Source organism: Podarcis raffonei, chromosome 6 (genome assembly GCF_027172205.1).
Source record: "Podarcis raffonei isolate rPodRaf1 chromosome 6, rPodRaf1.pri, whole genome shotgun sequence".
NCBI classification, from domain to species: Eukaryota; Metazoa; Chordata; class Lepidosauria; order Squamata; family Lacertidae; genus Podarcis; species Podarcis raffonei.
The window spans coordinates 81,571,451-81,590,778 of record NC_070607.1 but is presented as its reverse complement, the minus strand read 5'-3'; the positions used below and the strand labels follow the sequence as shown (position 1 = coordinate 81,590,778).

The following is a 19,328-nucleotide window of genomic DNA, read 5'->3' as shown; positions in this document are numbered from 1 at the left end:
AAATTCGCTCCCTCAGTGATGGCCACCAACTTGTACGGCTTTAAAAGATTAGACGAATCCATGGAGAGGGCTAGCTGGCTATTCTTTTCCCTCCACAGCTGGAGGCAGCACAGGAGGGGAGAGTTGCTCTTGTGCTCCCATTCTGCTCTCTGGTTTCCCACAGGCATCTGACTGTGAGAACGGGATGCTGGACAAGGTGGACCATTGGGATATCTACGTAAGGAAAGACAGAAAGAACGTATGACGTGTAGAATGTTTTGCCATCATTAACATTGCAGCATGCTGGTGAAGTAGAGCTCATACCTGGCATAACCTCAGGACTGCATGGAGCCACTGGGCTTGCAACCGAGGCAGATAAGTGATGCAAACTGCAGCAGTTGCAGATAGGGCTCTAGAAGGCAGTGGTTCACACACATGGTACCACAATGTGAGCATGGTCCATCTGTAGCCAAATACTCGCAAGGTAATACTCCTGCAGGGGCCAACAGCGGGGGTTCAAATGTCACCTCATCCACATAACTCAAGAGGTGGCCTTAGACATGGACATGGACGTGGGCAGGGGCAGCTGCCACCGCCTAAATCAAGTAAACAAATAACAATACTTAACTCAAAGTAGAAATAATCAGAATATTTGAAATTGAAATATTCACTGAGGTCACTTGTGAGACATTTGAAGGCAGCCTTGTTTAGGGAAATTTTTAATGTTTGAAGTTTTATTGTTTTAGTGTTCTGTTGGGAGCTGCCCAGAGTGGCTGGGGAAACCCTGCCAGATGGGTGGGGTATAAATAATAAAATAATAATAATAATAATAATTACTTGGATGATGTTGCAGTGCATTCTAGCGATGCAACTGACAACCCAACTGAGCGATAGGTGTGGCTTCATGTCAGAGGTAGCTTGGTTCTGGAACAGGTCAGGTGGGTGTCCTGCCCCCCCCCACCCGCTAAATCCTGGCTACGCCCATGGCCTTAGACAAACCATTATATATACTTAGCATACCTCCTAGGTAGGGACAATAATGTTCCTGGCATAACAGTTGGGGCTGTTGCAGTAATGATTGGTACAATTATCCGGGAAGCACCTTGAACCCTTGAAATGCTTGTCTAAACAAAGCTATTATTCATAACATATATTTAGAGTACTACTGATGGATTGTGACTGGCAGTACATGTGTGGACTGGTGGGAAGGCCCACAGGCTGTTCAAATCCTTGGCCATGTATTCAACATGTACTCTGAGCACAGATATGCTTTGCACATACTGGATGTTGTCCCTATGGATGGAAGCCAGACCACCCAATCTCAGAGTGAGCAGGTTCTTGCCTCACTGAAACACTCTCCCTAGGTGCAGCACTTTAAATATCCCCCATAGAAGTAATTCCAATTAATCTTCCACCGTTTCCCTTTCTTTTCTCCGTAACAGCGCTTTATTCTTCATCCCTTCCACAGGGTTGTGATCTTTTTTTCCCAGCCTTCCCCATTCTGGCGCCATCCAGATTCCGTGGACCACAACTCCCACTAATCCCTGTCCATTTGGGCTGATCCGGCTAGTGCTCACTGGAGTTCTAGTCCAAAAATCTGGAGGTTCAAGGAATGGCAACCAAAATGAGCAAGGTGGAGCAATTCATCCATGACAAAATGTTGCAGCATTTGGGACTTTTTCATTTGAAAGAAAGGCAAGTAAGAGGCGACATGATAGAAGTTTACAAAACTATACATGGAATGGAGGAAGTGGATGGAGAAAAAGCTTCTCGCCCTCTGTCATAATTCTAGGACTCATGCACATCCGATAAAGCTGAATTTTGGAAGGTTCCGGACAGATTTTTAAAATTATTCGTTCTATTGCAGAGTTAATCTATGGAACCTGCTCCTGCAGGAGGCAGTGTTGGCCAACAACTTGGATGGCTTTAAAAGAGGATTGGACAGATTTACGGAGGATGAGGCTATCTGTGGCTTCTAGTCATGACGGTTATGTTCTGTCCTCACTGTCAGAGGCATGACTCTGAATACCGGTCGCTGGAAGCTGCAGGTGGGCACTGCGCTCTTGTGTTCATGTTCAACTTGCAGGCTTCCCACAGGCATCTGGTGGGCCACTGTGAGAGAAGGATGCTGGACTAGATGGGCTATTGGCCTGATCCAGTATGCTTGTCTTATGTTCTTAGGATGAAAGAAAGGCTTTGGTGTTTTAATTTTTGTACAATGCTTGGGAATTTAAAGAACAAGGATAAATAAAAGTAAGAGTACAGTTAAGAGAAAGGGTGGCTCCACATTTAAGCAGGCATTTGTCAACCTTATCTGCCAATGTCAGTGGGTCCTCCCAGGATCAGGCTCATGACTGCCATTTTAAATTTGCCACAACATCCTGGAGAGTGCAGTTTAGTGTCACTCCAGAGCACTCAGAAATCAAGATGGCGGGTCCTGCTGTTCTATAGATAGATAGATAGATAGATAGATAGATAGATAGATAGATAGATGATAGATGATAGATAGGTAGATAGATAGATAGATAGATAGATAGATAGATAGATAGATAGATAGATAGATTTTTTAACATATCAGTTCCAACAGTCATACAACAAATCTTCTCATACTTCTCAACATATCTTCTCATCTTATACAATGTTTTAGACTTCCATCAACACCTCTGATGATTTTCCGTTCTTTATCACTTATTCTGCATTTCTTAATTTCTATATTGCATTTAATTGTCCTTAACCAATAATTCTTTTCATAGTCTTTCTTGTAGTATTTCAGATAATCCACTTTACAAAACTTCTTGCAGTCCTACTAGCGTAATCTGTTCATCACAATTACTTTTCAAATAGTTCATCTATTTACTCCAGTCCTCTAAGAATCTCTGATCCCACAGGTTTCGAATCCTTCCTGTTAATTTATCTAATTCTGCATAGTCCAGGTGGGTCCTGCTGTTCAAAGTGCTGGGCGCTGATACCAGGCCTGCTTAGGAACATTATTGGGGAGGAAGGAAAATCTGCCCTCCATCCCCTAGTGCTTCTTCTGTCCAAGCAACTTCCCCCGCTACCCCAACACTTTGTTCCACATTGCAACCCATTTATAGTAATATCTGCACGGTCCCCTCTGGTAGACTGAGATAAAAATGCTGGGATAATGAAATGATATACTAATAACTTTCCTTCATATAGGTAACCATATTATAATTATTCACATATATTAAGGATAATGATGATGCTTACCAGTAGGGTGGTGCTAATGGCATGCTGTATAAAAACACCTGCTATACAGCCACAACAGCAGCATCAAGGGGTATGATAGAACGCTGTTATTATTTTATTAATTAATTAAATGGTTATACTGCCCTTCATCCAAAAATCTCAGGGTGGTTCATAACATAAAAATACAAAATAAAACCAAAAAGTACACGATGGAAACAAGAACAAATTAAACCAATACTTCTCCCCCTTCACAAACACATTTAAAAGATATCAAGATTCACAAGACAGAGAAACTAGTAGGAGAACACTTCAATCTCCCAGGACATTCTATACAAGATCTCATAGTAGCTGTCTTATTACAAAAGAATTTCAGAAATAGAGTGGAAAGAGAAGTTGCTGAGTTGCAACTTATTACCAAACTTAAAACCATGGAGAGACCTGGTCTGAATAGAGACAATGGATTCTTATCTCATTATACATGATAAAGCTATTTTTAGCCATCTCACCCATTGCTTTTTCCTGTAAGACCAATTGCAGCCGTTAACAGTCGTCAACAGGTTTACCATACCTATCAGCCAATCACCCATTCCCACCACCCTTCTGAGTAATACCCATCCCCACCCTCTCACTATATATAAGGGTCTGGTGACTTCTGTTTCAGTGTATCTGAAGAAGTGTGCATGCACACGAAAGCTCATACCAATACAGTGGTACCTCGGGATAAGAACTTAATTCGTTCTGGAGGTCCATTCTTAACCTGAAACTGTTCTTAACCTGAGGTACCACTTAAGCTAATGGGGCCTCCCGCTGCCGCCGCACCGCCAGAGCATGATTTCTGTTCTCATCCTGAAGCAAAGTTCTTAACCCGAGGTACTATTTCTGGGTTAGCAGACACTGTAACCTGAAGCGTCTGTAACCTGAAGTATCACTGTAACTAACTTAGTTGGTCTGTAAGGTGCTACTGGAAGGAATTTTTTATTTTATTTCGACATTTAAAAGGACATAGACTATTACATCAGGCAAAGGCCTAGTTGAAGACGAAAGTTTTCACCCGGCACCTAGAGATGTGTAATAAAGGTGCCATATTAACCTCCCCCAGAAGACCATTCCACAAATGTAGAGCAACTGCAGAAAAGCCTCATATGATGATTGCAGGGTCTGGATAGGTTCATCTGGGGAGAGGCAGTCCTTGAGGTATTGCGGTCCTGAGCGGTTTAAAGCAGTTTAGAGCCAGTGTGGTGTAGTGGTTAAGAGTGGTAGACTCGTAATCTGGTGAACCGGGTTTGCGTCTCCACTCTTCCACATGCAGCTGCTGGGTGACCTTGGGCTAGTCACACTTCTTTGAAGTCTCTCAGCCTCACTCACCTCACAGAGTGTTTGTTGTGGGGGAGGAAGGGAAAGGAGAACGTTAGCCGCTTTGAGACTCCTTCGGGTAGTGATAAAGCGGGATATCAAATCCAAACTCTTCTTCTTTATAGCTCAAAACCAGCACTTTGAATTGGGCCCGGAAACTAATTGGCAGCCAGTGTAGTTGTGCCAAGACTGGCATCATATGCTTAAACGGTCTTGCCCTAGTGAGCACCTCACTGTCAAATTCTGCACCAGCTGAAATTCCCAAACTGTCTCCAAAGGCAGCCCTACATGTAATACTTTGCAGTAATCTAACCTAGAGATTACCAGAGCCTAGATCACCAATGTTAGCCTAAGCCTGCCCAGATAGGCCACCAGCTGAAGGTGATGGAAGGCACTCTGTGCCACAGACGCTACCTGAGCCTCAAGCGACAGCAAAGGATTCAGAAGTACTCTCAAGCTACGTACCTGCTCCTTCGGGGGAAGTGCAAATCTATCAAGAGCAGGCAATCTCCCATCCATCCAATCTAGGGAACCATCCACTAACAGTGCCTCAGTCTGTGCCAAAGCAGTTTATGTGCCAAAACTGGGCCTAAAACCCAATTGTTCTGCTTATATTATTGCTACTGCTGTATGTAGTTAGTATTTTCACCTCTTGAGCCACGCTGTTGTGCATCTTGACATAATTGCAATTACGTCACAGTTGCACTGTCCTATATAGTTAGTAATCAGACTGTTACCTGCTATTATATGGTTACTGTTAGGCTAGTGGTATGCAATGTATGGTTGCAGCTGTTGCTATGCAGCTGCATTACCCCTGGCATATCTGCCAGCATAGTGAGGAGCTACTAAAGCAGTAGTCACTAATAATAATAATAATAATAATAATAATAATAATAATAATAATAATATATTGTCAATGTACAACCTTTGTACAATGAAATTAACTTGCACTATCTGCGCTGTTGCAGCTTTTTAAAAATGGTGACAGTTGAAATGTCCTTAGAATGGCTTCCCCTGTGATATTTGGTCTCTAATTTGGCAATATTGAGTGTTACTGTCAAGGAGTCACCAAAGATTGGCCCAAAACATTTTGCTGCACTCAATGTAATTGTATTACCTGATGCTACAGGCATGCCACAAGATCTCTCGCAGTGTTCAAGAAAATGCTGAGGTGCATCTCTGAGATTATGCACTCCTGCCATAATACCACAGCTTAGGTTGCTTGTGTAGTCTTAGAATTATAAAATTGGAAGGGTACTGTGGAGGTTATCTAGCACAACCCCCTCCTTAATGCAGGATGTAACCATAACATCACTGATAGATGGTTGTCCTGCCTTTGCTTAAATACCTCCAGAGAAAGAAAAAAAACAAACCACCATCTCCAGAGAAAGCCTTTCCACTGTCAAATACAGTGGTACCTCAGGTTAAGAACTTAATTCGTTCTGGAGGTCCGTTCTTAACCTGAAGCACCACTTTAGCTAATGGGGCCTCCTGCTGCTGCCACCACTACACGATTTCTGTCCTCATCCTGAGGTAAAATTCTTAATCCGAGGTACTATTTCTGGGTTAGCAGAGTCTGTAACCTGAAGCGTATGTAACCTGAAGCGTATGTAACCTGAGGTACCATTGTAGTTCATACTGACTTGAAGTTTCTCCTAAGGTTTAGCTGAAATATGGTTCTCTGCAATTTTCATAGAATCATAGAATCATAGAGTTGGAAGAGACCACAAGGGCCATCGAGTCCATCCCCCTGCCAAGCAGGAAACACCATCAGAGCACTCCTGACATATGGTTGTCAAGCCTCTGCTTAAAGACCTCCAAAGAAGGAGACTCCACCACACTCCTTGGCAGCAAATTCCACTGTCGAACAGCTCTTACTGTCAGGAAGTTCTTCCTAATGTTTAGGTGGAATCTTCTTTCCTGAGGTTTGGATCCTGCAGTCCGCTTCTCTGGAGCAGCAGAAAACAACCTTTCTCCTTCCTTTATGTGACATCCTTTTATATATTTGAACATGGCTATCATATCACCCCTTAACCTCCTCTTCTCCAGGCTAAACATGCCCAGCTCCCTTAGCCGTTCCTCATAAGGCATCGTTTCCAGGCCTTTGTCCATTTTGGTTGCCCTCCTCTGGACACGTTCCAGTTTGTCAGTGTCCTTCTTGAACTGTGGCGCCCAGAACTGGACACAGTACTCCAGGTGAGGTCTGACCAGAGCAGAATACAGTGGCACTATTACTTCCCTTGATCTAGATGCTATACTCCTATTGATGCAGCCCAGAATTGCATTGGCTTTTTTAGCTGCCGCGTCACACTGTTGGCTCATGTCAAGTTTGTGGTCAACCAAGACTCCTAGATCCTTTTCACATGTACTGCTCTCAAGCCAGGTGTCACCCATCTTGTATTTGTGCCTCTCATTTTTTTTGCCCAAGTGCAATACTTTACATTTCTCCCTGTTAAAATTCATCTTGTTTGTTTTGGCCCAGTTCTCTAATCTGTCAAGGTCGTTTTGAAGTGTGATCCTGTCCTCTGGGGTGTTAGCCACCCCTCCCAGTTTGGTGTCATCTGCAAATTTGATCAGGATGCCCTTGAGTCCATCATCCAAGTCGTTGATAAAGATGTTGAATAAGACTGGGCCCAAGACAGAACCCTGTGGCACCCCACTAGTCACTCTTCTCCAGGATGAAGAGGAACCATTGATGAGCACCCTTTGGGTTCGGTCAGTCAGCCAGTTACAAATCCACTGAGTGGTAGCATAGTCAAGACCGCATTTTACCAGCTTCTTTACAAGAATATCATGGGGCACCTTGTCAAATGCCTTGCTGAAATCAAGGTAGGCTACATCCACTGCGTTCCCTTCATCTACCAGGCTTGTAATTCTGTCAAAAAATGAGATCAGGTTAGTCTGACATGACTTATTTTTCAGAAATCCATGCTGACTATTGGTGATCACAGCACTCCTTTCTAGGTGCTCACAGACTGTTTGCTTAATGATCTGCTCCAGAATCTTCCCTGGTATTGATGTCAGACTGACTGGGCGGTAATTATTTGGGTCCTCTCTTTTCCCCTTTTTGAAAATAGGGACAACATTTGCCCTCCTCCAGTCTGCCGGGACTTCGCCTGTTCTCCAGGAATTCTCAAAGATGATTGCCAGTGGTTCTGAGATCACATCTGCCAGTTCTTTTAATACTCTTGGATGCAGTTCATCTGACCCTGGAGACTTAAATACATCTAAACTAGCCAAGTATTCTTGTACTATCTCCTTAGTTATTCTGGGCTGTGTTTCCTCTGCTGAATCATTTGCTCCAAATTCTTCAGGTCGGGCATTGTTTTCTTTATCGGAGAAGACTGAGGCAAAGAAGGCATTGAAGAGTTCAGCCCTTTCTGTGTCCCCTGTTTGAATTTCACCATCTTCTCCTCTGAGTGACCCCACTGTTTCTTTGTTCTTCCTTTTGCTACGAACATACCCATAAAAGCCTTTTTTGTTGCTTTTAACCTCTCTAGCAAGCCTGAGTTCATTCTGTGCTTTAGCTTTTCTGACTTTGTGTCTACACATGCTGGCTATTTGTTTGAATTCCTCTTTGGTGGTTTCCCCCCTTTCCATTTTTCGTACACATCCTTTTTTAATCTTAACTCAGTTAAAAGTTCTTTAGATAGCCACCCTGGCTTCTTTAGGCACCTTCCATGTTTCCGTCTCATTGGTACTGCCTGAAGTTGTGCTTTTACTATCTCCCTCTTAACAAACTCCCAGCCATCATGAACTCCCTTTCCTTTTAGTATTACTGTCCATGGGAACTCACCCAGCACTTCCCTAAGTTTTATGAAGTCGGCTTTCTTAAAGTCAAGAAATTGAGTCCTAGTATGCTTGGCTGCTCCTTTCCGCTGTATAGTAAACTTCGGAAGAGTTTTCACCCACTGGTTCTAGTCCTGCCTTGTGGAGCAACCGAGAACAAGTCCTCCCCAACCTACACAACAGCCCTTTAGATACCTATCTATACTTACAATTATCTTCTCTAGGTTAAACATACTCAGCTTTTTCAATGGCTCCTCATAGGACCTGAATTCCTGACCTGTTGTCTTCGTTGGCCTCATCTGGACATACTCCAGTTTGCGAACCTCCTTCTTACAATGCCGTGTCCAGAGTGGACAGAGTACCTTTGACAGGGCCTGACCACTGCATAATGGAGTGTAATTATTACTTCGCACCCTATGCATCTTTTAATGCAGTCTTAAGAGTGTGTTAGCTTTTTTAGCAGATGTACCACATTGGTGGCTCATGTTCACTTAGCTATCAGCTGCAACATCTTGATCCTCTTTTGCACGTGCATCCTATACTGCAGTCTGTATTTTTTTTTATTTTAGGTAATGTAAATGCTTAGTAGCCCATGCTAATGAAATAAAGGCCTGTCCAATAAAAAACACCACTGGTATGCTATCTGTTAATGCCACCGTGATGTGATGTGCAGCAGTTCACCCGTTCTCTCTTGATGGCGCGTCAATGGTGCCATGCCGCATGCTGATGGGTGATCACCATTGTGCAGGAACAAATCTGGCTGCCTGTTACTGGGAGGTGTGAGGCACACTACTGGTAGCTCACAACACAAAAGGCTTCTGCTGCGTTATTCCAAGAGCAGCCGCCAGACTGTGGCACAAGGATGCCTCTGCCACCCTCTGGTCCTCACACTCGCTCTTGCACTAGTGCAAAGGCGTGTGACCAGCAGCTTAGCGGCACGAGGTGTCAGGATGCTCGCTCAGGTGAAGCTGGGGTCACGTGGCGGGCTCACTCCCGAGTCACGTGGCCGCGGGCTCACTCCGGGCTCTTCCCCCTCCCGCGCGCCACCTCTTCCCCGGCGTGGTGACCCCCTTCCCCTCCTCCCCTCAGGGAAAGATGTAGTGCCGGCTGGGGCGGCGGAGGGATAAGCGGGCGGCTCCGCGTTCCTCTCTCCGGCCCCAGCCGCAGGGCGCGGCGCCTCCTAGCGGAGCCGGGGCAGATCCCGCCGCCGGCTGCCTTTCTCGCGAGAATCCCCCCACTCTGACGGGGTTATGTAACCCGCTCCCCTCACCCACCCACCTACTTTTTTAAAGGGCCCGCTTCTCCTCACGCCGGGAGGGGAGGCGCGACTGAGGAAAAAAAAAAAAACAAACAAGTCCCATTGCCGGGGTCCGGCCTCGTCCCGGCTCAATGCCCCTCACAGGAAGGGGGGGCGTGTGCGCCCGTGCCCGCGAGTCCCCCTCCTCTCCGGCCGGACAATGAGTCCCATATGCTAATGAGCGCCCCACGTCACTTCCGCTCTTTCTCGGCCGCCATCTTGGCCAGGGCAGGTTCTGGGCAGGAGGGACCCGGCTGTATTGTCTGCAGGGCGCCTAGGGAGCCCCCCCTCCCCTTCCCCGCGGCCCGGAGCCCGACGCCCCTCGCCCCGGTGACGGAGCCGCTGCCGCCGCCGCCGCCCCCTCATCCCCGCTGAGGGCCCAGCCCCCGCCCTGCCCCCCGCGCAGCCGGCCCCCCCGGCGCAGCCCGCCATCCAGCCCCCTTTGTCTCCCCCGCACCGCCGGCTCCGCTGCCCGCCCGCCCTGCCGGGAGCCGCTAGCAGGAGCAGCAGCGCCACCGCCGCCGGGGGAAAGAGCGCCCGCCGCTGCTGAGGAGGGAGCGCGAGACCCAGCCAGGTAGGTGCCTGAGCGCGCGCGGGAGCCCCGCGCAACCCTCCCTCCCTTCCCTCGCCCTCCCTTCGCCGCCGCCGCCTGCTTTCTTTCTCCTCCTCCTCCGGTGCAGCCGGGCCCGGCGGCCTCCGATGCTCGCATCTTTGCACATGCCGCTAAGAAGCACTCGCTCCCGGTCCCTCCCTCCTTTCTTCCTCCTCCTCCTCTTCATCTCCATCCGTCCGAGGCCGGGTTGTAAGGCGCGGGAGGACGCCTCCGTAGCCGGCTTTCCTCTCCCTTGCTTGCCTTAACTCCGGGCGCCTCTCCGTTTGCATCGCGCTCTCTCGCTTTCTCCCCCCCCCCCACCTCCCGTTCCTTGCAGGGAGGCGGCACATGGATGTTGCGCCCGACCGCGATTGCATGGGCTGCATAGTGGACCGATGAAGGAGGGAACGAAGGAACGAGCCGGGCGGGCGTGGGGGGTGGGCAAGAGGATGGCGAATGCAGCCCGTCCGCTCCGGCATGCATTCTCGGAAATTCGCCTTTTCCTCCAGCATGTGCGCTGGAAGGAGAGGAGGTGCGCGGGGGGGGGGGAGGAGAGGAAGCGAGGAAAGCCCCCTTACGACTGCAGAGTTGGCGCTGGAAATTTAGAGCAGGCTGCGGTGCAATGAATGGAGAACGGCCGCCTCCTCTGCGACCCCCCCTCCCTTTCCTACTTAGAGGTGTCGGGTGTACTGGAAAAGGCGGGATTCGTAGCTGTAGCAGAGTAGCAGCTCCAAGCGAGTAACAGGCACCCATCCACCCCCGTAACTCTTGTTTACTGCATCCATCCCGCGCAGTAGTTCTTCTAACCTATATTTCAGACAAAGAGGAGGGAAAAGGAGGTTGCCTTCTGGTTCTGTCGCAGACAAACACCACCAGCAGGCACTTTTCCCTCTAACGTGCCTTTCTACACGGGTGTTGTGACTATTTATGTATTTGTCCGTCTCCCCCATCCCCAGTTCAGTTTTACTTAGGCGTGTGCGTAATCAGCGCGTGGCTTCATGTTAAAACTACCGTTGCCTGGGGTTTGTGGCCATCGAAGGAAAAAAATACCAGCCCCCACCCAAACTGCACCGCAGCCAAGTCGGTGGAATGGAGAAATGAGCATGCAAGTCAGTAGGGGGCGCATTCTTTTCACTGGGTAAGGCTGCTGCAGAGAGGGGGGGAGGGCCCCAGATGCACGGAATGGAGTTGCCACACAGCGCCTTCTATAGGCCTGGGAAAATGGGCCTATCACTGCAGGCTCAGTTGCTCTGACAGCAGCACAGGCAAAGATTTAAGAGAGCAGAGAGCATTGATTTAAAGAATCTGGCCACTTCCATCTGCTTTCCTGGAAAACGATGACCAAAAGTGTCATCCTGATGTGGTACCTAAAATCTCTGCCGTTCTTGATGCACCTTACCCCCCTGAAGCTTTTGCTAAAAGTCATGGAGGTTGATTGTGTCTGTGCCACTGAAGCAGCCTGATGGCAGTTAAGAAGTTGCTTCCCAAAATCAAGGTGGTGATTTAAAGGAAGGGACGTAACTACAATGCAGTGAGGATGCTTTAAGCCTTTTTCTAGGTTTAACATTAAACTTTGTTCCAGGTTTGAACATAAAACTTCATGATGAGTAAAGGAACTACACTTCAACTCATTTGTGATTGGGGATGCCATGTATATTATTTACTTGCATGGCTGTTTCTTGTGTGGTGCAGTTCATGATAATAGAGATCGTTAGGAATTTCCAAATATGCATTGCCTTTCCTCAGGCACTGTTTCTTGTTGAAGAAGTATTGCAGATATCTGTGACAATTAGGAGATAAAAACTCGAGTTCTTGGGGAAAACAAACAACTCCTACAAGTTCATCCTGTGGCACCTGCCAATTTTATTCTCAGAATTTCAATGTTTAGTGGAGGCAATGTGTCAGATAAAGAAAAATGCCACATGTGCAGTATGGTGTGACCTACATTTACATTATTAACTCCCTCCCTGATGTCATGCTTTGTGTTATAAGAGTATTAAATTCAGGTTTTTGTCCCAGGATCTCAAACACCACTTCCTTCACCGGGACAAAAGTGGTTCTGTGTGCTCTGGTGATAGATGCTAAAATGAACTGAGAACTAGGCAGAAGCTTTAAAAGCTTATTTAAAAGATAGCTGCTTAAAAAGCAAGACCAAAATAAGTCTACTAACATTTTGTGTTTGTTCTAGAGTGTTTTGATGGGAACTGGAAGCAGTTGGATAGCAACCGATCAACACATTTATTGCAATGTGCAATGAAGCCAGAGCATCCTAGAAAAATGAAAGAACCATAGCTTCCAAGTATGTCTGGTTGAGGTTGCTTCCTTGAACTATGGTTGTTTAAAGAGTTGACAGTGTTTTCAGTGTCAAGAGTATAAACACCTGTCAGGAAAGATGTGCATTTTATCACAGTTAATGTACTCTGCAGTTAAAAGAAATACTGTATTGAACTTAATTCATACAATATCCACACTTGTATGGATACATACCACACTTGCATGATTCTGCAGGAATTCATCCTACTTAATATTTTCTTACATGTGCTTTCCCCCCTTAATGTTGAGAAACATTTTCATTCCTTTTCTGCTGGATTTTTTTAAGATTTAGAAAGTTTCAACTGTGATAAGTATGCCAACTGTAAATTTGACATATTTGCTTGCTGGAATATTTTGGACAACTGTTCTACTCCAGTGGTTTAGTAACCGATAAGGAATCGTTCTGATAGGTCATGAAACCCACTCTGAGTTGATATGATTCAATTTAGACTCTATTCCCCCCCCCCCAAACACTTTCATACATGTTTAAAATTACAAATGTTGGAAATCCCAGGAGAGATAATACTACATAGCCTAGTTCTGTATTGCATGATGCTACTGTGATGTCTAATAAACGAAATGCTAAAACCATTTTACTTGAGTTTCAGCATGTGGTGTCTTGAAACCTATTCTACATGCAGAAAACTACTCAGCTACAGCTTATTTTAAAGTCAAGTGTTGTCGGTTAATAATGGCAGAAAGTAGAAAATGTGTCATGAAGCACACATTTTTTTGCAGGTTTTGTAATTTTAAACAAATTAGAGTGGTGTCATCAAGGAAAAAAAATGCACAGGAATTCAGAAAGAGTTATTGACCGTTGCTGCAGAAAGCCCCATCCCCAGGTAAAACCCAAATATTTTGAACTTCCCAAAGTGTAGGAGATGAAAAAAACAAAGATGAATTTTCTTGTAGTGCTCTCATTTGATGCAGAAAGTTCTGTAATCGTTGGAGAAGGATTGGGCATAGTTTGTATGTGAAACACTTTCTTAAACAAGTACTTCGTTGGCTCCCTGCAACATCAGTCACCTGGAATGAGATGGGGAGCACACATTTCTGTTCTCAACTCTTAATTGTAATTTGAGATGGGCAGGCAGAGCCCTACTTTGCCTACAGTTAGTGCAAAGCAATACTTGAACATTTCAGATAGTTGTGAATGAAATATGCACATCTCAGTGCTCTGGGCAGTGGCTTTGAGATATTTAAGATACAGTACTTTTAACTGGAATAGTTAAAAAGATTTGGATTGAAACTTGCAGTGTTTGTATGTCAGTTTGGTAAAAATCCTGGGTACAGCCTTGTTTTATGATGCAGGCTGCTGGTGGCAAAGTTTAGAGCAGTGTACATCTTTTTCTTGCACAAGGCTGTGGATGCAATTCCTTGTTTCTCCAGTTGAAGAATCTTCTGCATCGGAGCAGGGAAATACCTCTGCCTGAGACATTAAGAGTTATTACCCATTGTAGTGGGATGCATAGTCAAGCAGATCTGACTTGTAAAATGCAGCATTGTTTTATTCTTATTCTTATTCGATGGATTGTAAATGGACATTAAGACCAAAGCAGAAAAAAATCAGTATCAGGTTTGAAGATCTGCTGTCAGGCTGCAGTTACACTTACCTGGGGGACTCAGTAAGACTTGCATCTAAGTAAACATGAATAGGATTGTGCTACAATTCACTTGAAAGGCCAAAAATAGAAGTACAATAAACATTTTACTTGAACTGTGTATATGACAGAGCACCTGATTTTTTCCAGTACACTCCAGCAAGTGAATACATCTATCCCATTCAAAAGTTTATCATGAGGGTTGAAGGACCCTGGTGCAAAATAGGATATGATGTAGAGGGCTGCAATTAGTATGGGGTTTGGTGAAAATTGTGTGTTTTGTCTTAAAGTTATTCTGATAGTAGGCCACTACTGAATGCAACCTTATGCTTCCCTGAAGTAAGCCACTGTCAGTAAATAACTTTATATGGTCAGATCGGTGTAGTTATCAAATGATATTTGGTGTTTATATACTTTGATTTTAGCTTCCATATCTGAATATAACCTATCAATATTTATTAAACAGAACAAGCTGCAAAATGGAATTGTATTGTGATTTCAAAATAATTAAACAAGTATTAAGCAGTATGAAAGTGTGATCATGTACTGTACACAGTTACTTGTTAGTCTTCTTGAATTTACTGGGATTTGCTCAGTCATGTGTCCAAGCCAGTGTGCTTGAAGCCCTGAAGATTTGCAATGTATTTTAAAAGGGAGAAAGGCAGAGAGTATTGAAACTAATCAGCTATGTGTGAGTGAATGTCTTACACTTTAGCTTGTTCTGTTTTCTTTGTCTTTTTCAATAACCTGTTTACTGTCCATGTGCCTGTCTTCATCTGTTCCTATCCTGTTTGATTCTTAGTCTATATTTTTCTTTGTTGTTGTCACCACAGGGCATAAAAACACACAACTTTTGTTGGATCCAACTATCCATTCCATTATCCTGTTTGCATTAATGCTTGCTTATGGGTGCATTTTAAGAAACAGCCACAACTTGGTCCAAGAGGGGAATATACTGTATTATTGCTTGCTTGTTCAGGGGTTCATGTGCAATGTTCCTGTCTGACCTAATCATCCAAGCTTTTTTGCTGGAGAGTTTGAATCCTTTCTCTCTACAGTACTCCTCTCGTCACATACCCAGTTGCAGGAGTTCCTTGTTTGTTAAATAAGTTACCCCATGCAACTGGCTGAAGCACTCCCTAAGAGAAAATTTGCAACTCATGATCAGTTCAGACATCATGGGAAAATTGGTTTAACAAACCAGGAAGTGTCTTCTATAGCCAAGGGGTGGGGAGAGAAAGGAAGTGCTTGAGGTCATCAGTTATTCCTGCTTCAGTAAACCATAGTTTGGACCGGGAATTTTGCATCAGACCTAGCCAAGGCACTTGATAGCGTAAAGGCCAGGGATACACAGAGGAATGCGTACCATAACTCTTTCATTGTGATTTCCCCCTGGTTAGATTTCTGAAGTCAGCCATCTTGTAGCTCCCAAGTTACGTTGGTCATTACTATGCTGTGAAAAGTATGCCTACTTTTCTTAAGTTCACTGCAGCATTAGACACCCTTATTAGGTACCTTATAGTTTCTAGGTTTTGCATTTGTCCTTAGTACCCACAACTTAGCAGTAGGGAAATAACATACAGTGGTACCTCAGGTTAAGTACTTAATTTGTTCTGGAGGTCCGTTCTTAACCTGAAACTGTTCTTAACCTGAAGCACCACTTTAGCTAATGGGGCCTCCTGCTGCTGCCATGCCGCCGGAGCACGATTTCTGTTTTCATCCTGAAGCAAAGTTCTTAACCCGAGGTACTATTTCTGGGTTAGCAGAGTCTGTAACCTGAAGCGTATGTAACCTGAGGTACCACTGTGCAATTGATGGTCTAACATTTAGGGTTTTCCTTCTGGCATTTCTACTCTTAATTTTTCATATGAAATAGTGGCTCCATAATGCTTTGTTTTATTTTTCTTCTACTTTTTCTTACACCCTCTCTTCTGCTGCCATAAATCATTACAGTACTATACTAGGTACCGTATGCCCTATTGATATACATAGAAACATTGATGTGTTCTGAATTGTTTCCGGTTCCTTTCTTGTTAGAAATACTGTGTTAGGATAAAGTGGCTTTAAGCAGTGATTACAGCCAAAATAAGTACTTTGTGTAAGACAGGTGTCCCAGTAGTTATTAGCCATTTATAGCTAAATGATAGCAAATATCAGGGGCAAATAGAGGATGGACATTGTTTTCAAGCCTTCTTGTACGTTTACAGAGATGTATGTCTTACCACTATCAGGAATAGAATACTGGAAATAGATAGCTCTTTAGTTTGGTCAGTAAGATACTAAAACATTTCCTTCATGGAAATGAATGAAAACCACCTTTAATTTCAACATTGGGCAAAAATTTGTTGGGAAAGCGTATTGAGTAGTATAGTAAAATGTTTACAACAATGGGTAGAATTCAGTGTTGCACTCTTCCAGTTGCTCTATGTGTCCAAGCATTTCAGCTTGTTAATTGGAATACTCTCCCTTCTTTCTCTGCCTGCTATTCTGAGGGTCCTCCCTTGAGCCAATTTTGGTGGGCATATGAGCAGGAAGCCCTGTTGCGCAAGCTGATGTTCTTGTACATGGCTTCTGCTGATGGGGCTAGTTAGGTGATTCCTGCCTATTTAAAAAAAATGGCAAGCTACTTTTTGCATTTTGTCTTTATTACTATTTAGTAAAGCACCCAGACAGCTAATTATGAAAGTCTGAACGTTCAACATAAAACTATGTAGGGCACAAACCAGCCAAAGGTAAGCAGTTTGAAGTTGTACATGTTTGGATTGGGAGTTCAGCATGCATTTCATAGAATTGTAGAGTTGGAAGGGACCCCCAAGGGTCATCTAGTCCAACCCTCTGCAATGCAGGGATCTTTTGCCAATTCCATCCTATATACAGTTACCTGGAAGCTAAGCCCCACTAAGTGTATAGAATTGCAGCCTTAAGCTCATGCCTAACTATCCTGTACAAAGTACTTACCTATGGCTAAATTGTTCTCTTGAGTATTTTACTTCTTTTACAGGGATTTCCACCCTGCTCTTGAACCCTAAATGGACTTTCAGAGCAGCCAACAATTAAAAACCAGTAATTTAAAGCAAGCATTTATTTAGCATGTCATGAGTGCCCAAAGCTATGTTTGTTAAATAATCAGTCACAGCAACCCTGAATTAACAGACTAGTACAGTGGTACCACCAGTTGCGCACGGGATCTGTTCTGGAGCTCCCGTAGGATCCTGAGGAATTCACAACTGGAGGTGCCTGTTATGCACATGGTGCGGTAAAGCACTTCTGCGCATGCACACAGCGCACAGAGTGCTTCTGCGCATGCACGCACAGCGAAACCCGGAAAAATACTTCCAGGTGTGCCACGTGCGTAGCCAAAAGGATACGCAACCAGAGGTGTGTGTATCCTGAGGTACCACTGTATTGGACTGAAGTTGTAAGTATAGTGGTACCTCGGGTTAAGAACTTAATTCATTCCGGAGGTCCGTTCTTAACCTGAAACTGTTCTTAACCTGAGTTACCACTTTAGCTAATGGGGCCTCCCGCTGCCGCCGCCGCTGCACGATTTCTATTCTCATCCTGAAGCAAAGTTCTTAACCCGAGGTACTATTTCTGGGTTAGCGGAGTCTGTAACCTGAAGCCTCTGTAACCTGAGGTACCACTGTAGTGTGCCTTCAGCTGCCCAGAAAATTCATGGCTGAGATTGTAGTAAGCAGCCTGGGCTTTAGTTGTAGACAACAAGAGATTAATGACATGTTAGACTAGGGTGCACTGCAGTACACAAGTTCTTCACCTTATTGCAGTTCTGTACATGTATTCCTAAGCAGTGTGGCACACACCCTCTCTAATGATGATGATGATGATGATGAGACCAGTAGCTTGCCTTGTTTTCTTAATGCAAAATCTCACAGAAACCTAAGGCCCTCCAGTTATTATTGGACTTCAGCTCCCATCAGTCCCAGCCAGCAGTCAGGGATGGTGGGAGTTGTAGTCCAAAATATCTGGACCAACACATGTTACCCATTCCTGCTGTAGGCAGATAGCAGAAAGTCTGTGTGGATGTCCCGTCCCCCCACCGCTTATGTCACAACTGTTTGAGATACGCATTTACCTTAGTATTTAATTTGCATCAATAGTTATCTTCATATCTGTTGTGTGTCCTTCAGTACAACGCCTGTGACACAAACAGTCACAGGTAGAGTTGACAGAAAGTGCTTGTGGCAGTGTTTTCCCTTGGCTTGCACCCATGTATTTGTCTATGCAAGTACATAATTGGCAAAGGTAAAGGACTGTTCATAGGGATGAAAAATGTGTCTTGTGACCTGATAACAAAGCTGCCTACATTTTGAAGAGACTTTGCATGTTTTCCTCTTTACATGATGGGAAATACAAGGCTTTAATTTCCACAGCAATCAGTGTGATAGCTTCGTGAAAAGTAATACGTAATACAGATTGCTCTGCAGCTTAGTGCTTCATAAGGAAACAGTTAATTCCTTTTCTGTTAAGAAGTTAGGATGCATGCCCGCTAGATGGCGTGTCAGCTGCCAGTGGAAAATTCCAGAACTCGCCATGAGTGAGAAATGTATGTGAGTCAAAAGGATTCTGTTTGCTAGGCTGCAGAGCAGATGGGAAGACTAGACCAAAAAAGGAAGGTGGTCTTTGTAGGTTATGTCTGCCTTGAAGCCCTCATCAAAGTCCTTCCTTTTAACATGGCAATCAGGTGATGTATCAGCAATTGTCTAACCTGTGGATCACAAGTAAAATAACCTTGGTGCTGAACATACTTTAGTGCCTAAGCCAATAGGGTTTTCTGCGTTCCAAGAATCCTGAGCCCAGCCCATGCTTGAGTGTAAGCTTTCATCCTTCCATCCTCCTCTGTATTTAGCTGGAAGGTTTCATGAGCGTTGGGTAGTCACAGAAATTCCAAGAGAAGTGTTTAAATAAACTTGCAACTGGAATCCTCGGAGTTAGTGTAATTCCTCTTTAAAAGCGTATGCCAAATAACAGTTCACATGTTTCTGTTTAAAAGGCTTCCTAGCAGAGCAGTAACCCTGGGACATGAAGTAACCAGTAATGTCAAAGGCACAAAAAGACTAAACCCTCCAACATAAACGACAATTTGAAAATTGCAGTCTTTTGGCCTAAATGGCGCTTCCTTTACAAGCCTCATCTCTCTTGCAAACGTGCTTGTCAATAAAAACTTTTGAAGGAA

At 44.6% G+C, this 19,328-nt stretch overlaps 1 protein-coding gene across 5 annotated transcripts in view; it reads left to right on the top strand.

Annotated features, from left to right (window-relative positions):
- Positions 1–9,506: 9,506 nt before the first annotated feature.
- ADNP (activity dependent neuroprotector homeobox) overlaps positions 9,507–19,328 on the top strand; it is a 46,502-nt gene continuing 36,680 nt past the window's right edge. For 2 of the 5 annotated variants that reach the window (XM_053394255.1, XM_053394254.1), the window contains exons 1-2: positions 9,507–10,202; positions 12,409–12,519. The gene's annotated coding sequence lies outside the window, so the exon portion shown is untranslated. The remainder of the gene's footprint in view (positions 10,203–12,408; positions 12,520–19,328) is intronic. The other 3 variants (XM_053394253.1, XM_053394252.1, XM_053394256.1) reach the window with 2 other exon arrangements.